The sequence below is a fragment of the Peromyscus maniculatus genome, chromosome 2 (assembly GCF_049852395.1).
Source record: "Peromyscus maniculatus bairdii isolate BWxNUB_F1_BW_parent chromosome 2, HU_Pman_BW_mat_3.1, whole genome shotgun sequence".
In the NCBI taxonomy this organism is placed as follows: domain Eukaryota; kingdom Metazoa; phylum Chordata; class Mammalia; order Rodentia; family Cricetidae; genus Peromyscus; species Peromyscus maniculatus.
Window position 1 is genome coordinate 60,164,228 of NC_134853.1, and position 6,708 is coordinate 60,170,935.

Genomic DNA, 6,708 nt, shown 5'->3' on the forward strand with positions numbered 1-6,708 from the left:
CCTTACTGGGTTTACACCCCTTTCACCAGCAGTGATATATATAACTAGAAAAGCCAGACTCTCCTTTCTCTGAGAAACCGCAGGGTATGATATCTCTTTAGGAAACTATTTTCCATACTCATTTCCCTACTTGGGATGACTATCAACAGCTGTTGCTAACTCTCTTCACATACAAGGAAAGAAAGATTTTGAAGGAGGCAAGAAAGCTGGTACCAAGAGATGATGGCGGCCCACCCCCTGGCCACCATCACTGAAGCAGCTTTCCCTTCCCCCTACCTGAAGGTGTGTCACTAGGCTTTGCTGGGTAGTCTCTGGCCTGCCGTTAAGTGCCTACAAATTTTCCTAACGTCAGCCAGGTAGCGCAGGAGCCTCAGGAGTCCCCAACCACTTTCCCGGACTGGCTGAGGGAAGCACATCACACCTACTCTCCCATAGATCCTGAAGCAGAAGAGAATAGGAGGGCCATTAACATAGCCTTTGTGACCCAGTCTGCTCCTGATATAAGAAAGAAATTATAGAGTAGATAGATTTGAAGGGAAAAAAAAATCTCTTGATATTGGTAGAGAAGGTCACCAGAGTGTATAATAATTGGAAGATCAGGAGGATAGGCAGGCCAGGAAGACTGCTAAGTGATGTTGGCACCTCTTTGGCTGAGTCCCCAAAAATCAGATGCCTCAGACACTCCTGGTGTGGAAGCCTGGAGGCCCAAAGAGGGGTCAAGACATCTCTCATTTCCCTCTGACCCCAAGAGCAATACTGCATCCAGTTTCTCCTCTCTTGGGTACCAGAAGCCACCACAGACCAAAAACCTTTAGTGCTTACTTACCTCTGGAGATTGCTACAGGGGTCAGGTGCAGACAACCAGGCCAGAGACTCGAACTGGTATACCCTTGGATCTCAGAAAAGGCCCCCAAATGCTAGGGTCTGAGAATCTGAGAATAATCCACCACAAAGACAGGGTTCAAGTGAACCAAAATTTATTTTTAAAAATTGAAACCTGGCAGCAGGTCTTGAAATCCAGACTGCATCCCTGAGGCCATGGGGGCAGCAGTCAGTTTTAAAGGGGAAAACCACAAGGAGACAGTTCCTGAGTCCCATCCAACCATACCATACCTTACCAAGCCTTACCCATGAATGACTGCTAGAAATGTCAATCTAGGGAAAGACATGATGACTCATTCCTTCATAGTGATCCCAAAATACCCTTATCCCCTCCTGGGAAGGGACTTGAACACAAATTTAAAGCTCAGATTATCTTCAAAGATGATACCATAAACACAGACTTCCCTCAGAAGAGAGTCCCAACTCTGGAATCTTTGTTACTCTTCCCCTGGGGGGAGAATACCTCCTTAATTCACCAAAAGAGGGAGCCCTGGAATGTCAAGATAACCCCTATTAAAGAAGCTCCAATTAAAGTTCCAACTGGTGCGGGCAGACAGTAGCCCATCCAGATTAGCACAGCATTTAGCACCTATCATAGTGCAGCTAAAGCCAGGGGCAGCATCTTAGGGAGGTGGGAATTCTGGCTCTCTACCAATTTCCCTAGATCACCCCAATCTAGAACCAATGATTTCAGGCCCATCCAGGACCCAAGGGAGGTAAATAAATGTGTAGAAGAGATTCACCCCATGGTGCTGAACCCTTACACTTTGCTTAGCCTATTAGCCCCAGCAAAGCAGTTATATACAGTATTGGACCTAAAGGATGCTTTTTTTTTTCAGCATCCCTTTGGCCAGGCAGAGCTAGCCCCTGTTTGCCTTCAAATGGACCAACCTGGATACTGGGTCCCATGGCCAGTTGACCTAGATTCAGCTGCCACGAGGATTTAAGAACTCACCAACCTTCTTTAATGAGGCCTTCCACGCAGACCTTGGTGAGTAGTATCTCAGATTTCCCAAGGTCACATCTCTGTAGTATGTGGATGACTTGCTGATAGTGGGTGAAGATGAAACTTCCTTCCAAGAGGCCACTGAAGGACTATTGCAGACTCTACAAACTATGAGATACCGAATATCAGTCAGAATGGCAAAGTGTTGCACCAGGACAGATACCACCTGGGATTCCACCTCCACAAAAGTAAAAGAGCTCTGTCTGCTTCCCACAAACAAGCCATCTTGGGGATCCTGATACACCTCACCAAGAGATAGTTGTGGGAAATTCTGGGAAGTATAGGGTATTGCTCCGTGAGAAGGATTTCTCTTCAGGCAGTCTCTGGCTGATAGCTTACTTCAGACTCTCAATTCAGACTTTGGTTGTGCTGAGTGGTCTCTGGTTTTGTTGTTGTTGTTTTGTTCATTTGTTTTACCCCATAACAAAGACAATGTTTCAATTATTAGCATCTATGCCTCAAATGCAAAGGCACCCATATTTGCAAAGGAAACACTACTAAAGCTTAAATCACACATTGGCCCTCACACATTGATAGTGGGAGACTTACTACCCCACAGTCACCAACAGCTAGGTCATCTAAACAAAAACTAAACAGAGAAATGCTGGAACTAACAGATGTTATAAACCCAACTGAGCTAACAGATATCTACAGAACATTTCATCCAAACATAAAGAATATACTGATGGACCAGCCTGTTTCCATCTTAGGGTAAAAAGCCACTCTGTTATAAGGTCAGAATAAATTGATTTTATTTGCTACACAATTCAAGTTTGACACACACAAACTCTACCCTGATAAGATGGTGTTCTGCCAAGGAATGTTGAGATTTCTGTTTTTGGAATGGGGCTTGACTCACATGTACTCTAGCCTGATAAGATAAGGTGTTCTGTCAAGGAACCTTGATACATTCTGCCAAGATGATCTGTCAAATACTCTAATCTGCTATCTGCTTCTGTAGAATTCGATTGAAAAATCCCTATATTACAAAATCCCAAGTTTACACTTTTTCTGAATAAAAAAGGCCTGAAAAGTTAATCCACACTACACTTTCAAATATTGCTTTGAAGAGTTAGTCCTATGCTTAGGCCAATTCCCAATTTTCTGAGAAACTTCCACATCCATTTCTGAAGTGGCTGTACAAGTTTGCACTCCCACCAGAAATGGAAGAGTGTTCCCCTTGCTACACATTATCTCCAGCATGAGCTGTCACTTGTGTTTTTTGATCTTAGCCATTCTGACAGGTGTAAGATGGAATATCAGAATCATTTTGATTTGCATTTCCCTGATGGCTAAGGATGTTGAACATTTCTTTAACCGTTTCTCAGCCATTTGAGATTTCTCTGTTGAGAATTCTATTTTTAGATCTGAACCTCATTTTTTCATTGGAGTATTTGGTTTGATGATGTCTAGTTTCTTGAGTTCTTTATATGGTTTGGAAATCAGAGCACTGTCAGATGTGGGGTTGGTGAAGAAAGTTCACATAATAATCTTACAAATCTTGAAGTAAGATTCATACCTTAGCAAAAGCTTTAGAGAGTTAAACCAAAACCAAAAAGAGCATGCAATGAGTAGCAATACTTCCTAGTGGGAATAAGTTTATCCTTTTGTCTTGTTTTGCTTTTATCTGTCCCATTGTCAAGTAACCTGCCTGACATGGGACAGAGATTTTGAAGAAAACCTTTAAACAAGCATGCTTGGGTTGAGGGCATACCCCAACTCCAGAGCCAGCTTTTATTAAAGTGAAGCAGCATAAAACAATTTAATAATAGTCATTCCTAAAATATTCCTATAAAAACAGAATCCATAAGCTGAGAATAAAGACAGCTTAGAGATAGGACATTTTTTTTTTTTTTGATAGACATGCTACTCCTTCTCTCTCTCCCTCACCTGCTCTGACACACTTCTGGCTCCCACATCTGCAATAGACTTACAGATCCATCAATTTTAACTTAAAATGGCAGAATGTTCACGCAGTAAGTGGGGGTTGACCAGACAAAAACAAATAGGACTTGGAGCTAAGTTAAGAGAAATGGGGGCCATGGATAACAGCCTGAAAAAACTCAATACCTGGTACCAGTGTTTTCCATGAGGCCTGAAGGCTTGCCAGAAGGCCATGAAAACCTGAGCTCAAGAATGAGGTCTCATCCATGGGAAAGAGAGAGGGAACCGGTTCATACACTATCATAAAAGCTATAAGGACGACATACAGGCCCAGCGGTGGCCCACAGAGGTAGACAGGCCACGCGGCGGAGACAAGCAGACGCAGGTAGGTCCGCAGCGGCAGCCTGCAGAGGTAGACAGGCCCGGTGGCGGTGGCCGACAGGGACATACAGGCCCAGCGGCGGCCCGCAGAGGTAGAAGGGCCCAGCAGTGGAGACAAGCAGATGCAGGTAGGCCTGTGGCGGCGGTGGCGGCCAACAGGGACATCCAGGCCCGGCGGCAACTGGCAGAGACATACAGGCCCAGTGGCGGCCCACAGAAGTAGACAGGCCACACGGCGGAGACAAGCAGATGCAGGTAGGTCTGCAGCGTCGGCTCGCAGAGGTAGATGGGCCCGGCGGTGGCGGCTGACAGGGACATACAGGCCCGGTGGCAACCAGCAGAGACATACAGGCCCGGTGGCAGCCCGCAGAGGTAGACAGGCCCGGCAACAGTGACAAGCAGAGGTAGGTAGGAATGCGGCGGCAGCCGGCAGAGACATACAGGCCCAGCGGCAGCTGGCAAAGACATACAGGCCTGGCAGTGGCCCGCAGAGGCAGACAGACCCAGCGGCAGCTGATAGGGACATACAGGCCCAGCGGCGGACCACAGAGGTAGACAGGCCTGGTAATGGAGACAAGCAGACGCAGCTTGGAACAGGGACGCCTCTAACCCCAACACCTGGGGAAGAAGCTATCTCCGTGGGACGGAACCAGAACGAATCTGAACACTCCGTCTGAGGACAACCCAGGGCCCAGCTGCTGATCCTGTGAAACCCAACAACTTGGAGGTGTTGGTGAGCCTACCCCGCTCAGCTGAAACCCATCTGGGAGAGGATTCAGATGCCTACAGTTTGAAGTCTGAATAAACAAGATCAGCTGAGGAGTTGACAAATGAACAAAACGTGACCTGGGAACACAGAAGAAGGAGCTGGCTACCCAGCCACCAAACCAGATCACCAGAATCATAAGTATATACTTCACCGACTGAAATCAGCTGACCCTGAAGAAATAACCCAACAGCACCAATTTAACCAAGAACCCCTACTAAACCAAGACTAAAAATTAGAACAAGAGAGGCACTCTCAGACACAGATACCACTTGCACCGCACAGAGGAAGAGATGAGTAGACGCCAGTGCAAAAATACAGGCAACAACATAAAGACCTATATGGCAACATCAGAACTTAGTGATTCTACACCTGCAAGACCTGAACATACCAAGACAGAAGAAAGAGAAGAAATCAACCCTAAAAACGACTTTAAGAAGATGATAGAGGCCCTTAAAGAAGAAATAAAACATTCCCTCAAAGAGGAAATAAAAACTTTCCTTAAAGAGGAAATGAAAAACTCCATTAAAGAGGAAATAAAAAAAGCTATAAGGACATAGAGAAGCTGTGGTTACAGGCAGTTTCAAGGGAGAGGCAGAAAGGGGGGCAGGAAAGGGTTGCAATAGCCTAATCATATCTAAGGGAGCTACAGAATTGAAGCTCTGAGGGTAATGGGGAATAGGGCTGGTGAAGAGGGCCAGATGTAGGCTTCAAGACCAAGGCAGGGGGTACCTCTCCACCTCCAAGAGTACCGGAGTGGTGCCTGATGTTTAACAGTCACTTCCTAGGACTCAGAGAAAGGGAAACTTACCAAATTTTTGATGGTGGATGAGATGCTGAGCAGTTGGGGATTCAGAAGGTGAGTGTGCTCCAGATAGACTGGACATGAGGGATAGGGTCCCGGTGCAGCCCAGGCACGGAGGGGGAGCATCGACACTAGAAGAGCCTATCCATGTCACAGCACCAATGGAAGGGGTTTTCTGGTGCAAGGGCATCTTGGCAGTCAGGAGCCAAGAAATACAAAGTCACATGACACAACAAACTTCACAAGAGATTTACTGGGGAGAATAACAGAATGGTGGACGCCTCTGAACAGGAAGAGAGAGAGCAGAGGTCTAGGTAAAGGGAGGGCTTTTATGGGGTTCTTGAAGCATGTGCATTGAGCTAGTGGAAAAGTACGGCATGGCAGGCAGTCTCTCAGCTGATCTTGCTGAGTCACGGGGTGCGGATTTCCAAGCTTCAGATGCACCTGGTCAAGCCAGGGATAGGGTGTTTTCTTTTACCCTGGTCTCAGGCTTGGGGCTGAATCAGCAGCAGGGTGTTTTCCCTTGTCCCTGGTTCCTACAGTTGAGCCTTTGAAAAAACAAGTTTTACCAGGTACTGGGGGGGTGTTTAAAACATTTGGCTTAACGTTTAACTAGGTGGAGGAGACAAAAAGATTTGACTTCCTTGTCATAAACAGAAGTTTTACAGAAAAGACAAATATTTAATGTTTCTTACACTGGCACTGCTCGTGGAGAACATTGCTTTAGATGAGAGGGAAGTTTCTTTTCTATGTATCAATGATGTTGTTGTCAGGCATGCTGCAATCCCAGCACTTAGGAGGTCAAGGCAGGAGGATCAGGAATCCAAGGTGATTTTGGTGTCATGGTGAGGTTCAGGCCAGCCAGGGTTATATGAAACCCGGTCTCAAAACCAAGAAAACAAAACAGAGCAGAACAATCAGATAGTGTTGCCTTTATGTAAAGGGCATAGTGCCTTGTGCACACAGATAAGCACTGGAGAAGCC

The 6,708-nt window shown here is 46.1% G+C and overlaps 1 protein-coding gene across 1 annotated transcript in view; it reads right to left on the reverse strand.

Annotated features, from left to right (window-relative positions):
- Nucleotides 1-5,997, reverse strand: part of Smim8 (small integral membrane protein 8) — a 15,579-nt gene extending 9,582 nt beyond the window's left edge. Inside the window, exon 1 of the mRNA XM_076564039.1 lies at nt 5,731-5,997. The gene's annotated coding sequence lies outside the window, so the exon portion shown is untranslated. The remainder of the gene's footprint in view (nt 1-5,730) is intronic.
- Between the last annotated feature and the right edge of the window lie 711 nt (nt 5,998-6,708).